The 675-nt window shown below is 41.2% G+C and overlaps 1 protein-coding gene across 2 annotated transcripts in view; it reads right to left on the reverse strand.

The window, feature by feature from the left end:
* Window positions 1-675, reverse strand: part of frmpd3 (FERM and PDZ domain containing 3) — a 118,669-nt gene that overhangs the window by 43,423 nt on the left and 74,571 nt on the right. The gene's annotated exons all lie outside the window — the stretch shown is intronic.

A 675-nucleotide genomic window follows, 5' to 3' on the forward strand; every position in this document is an offset into this window, starting at 1 on the left:
AAAAAAAAATCCTGTGCATAAAATCTAGCAAAAATACAGATAAAAGTATGTCTGAAAATGTGCTCGGTTTTGGAAATCTAACTTGTTTTCTAGCACATATTTTAAAAACGTATAGAACAACTGAAATATTTTTGCAATATATATGTTTTTTTTTTCAACATTACAAAATCACAAACTTGTTAGGCTGTAGCAGAGCTGAATTTTTAATAATTCACCCGGACCTCCTCTGTGCACTGGCTGTTTCGCCGCTGCTGGTGTTCAGAAATCTTCAGCAAGTTTCTTTTCAACAGAAAAGCCGCCTGTAATCCGACATTTTCTCCAAATAAAATAATTGCCTCCCACTTCTTTTAAAATACCTTCCGACGTTGGAAGGCCATAATTTACATGTTGTCTTCGGTCAGCGGTCGCCATAGCAACCAGCGGAACATGCAGCAAAGCGGCATCTGTGCGGCTGTGAGCTTCAGGGGAGAACGAACGAGCGAGGAGTTGAAAACCAGACCCGGCGTAAACACCCGAGACTAGATCATCATCGTCATCATTTTATACCGCCGGCTCGTCTCTCCGAACGCTCCCGAGGCATACCTGGAGACAAATGCACGCTGTCAAATTCAGAGCCATCTATTGACATCAAGTTTCCTTTTATTGCAGTGATTTACATTGATTCACAAACTTTGC

Source organism: Poecilia reticulata, linkage group LG10, assembly GCF_000633615.1.
Source record: "Poecilia reticulata strain Guanapo linkage group LG10, Guppy_female_1.0+MT, whole genome shotgun sequence".
Classification (NCBI taxonomy): domain Eukaryota; kingdom Metazoa; phylum Chordata; class Actinopteri; order Cyprinodontiformes; family Poeciliidae; genus Poecilia; species Poecilia reticulata.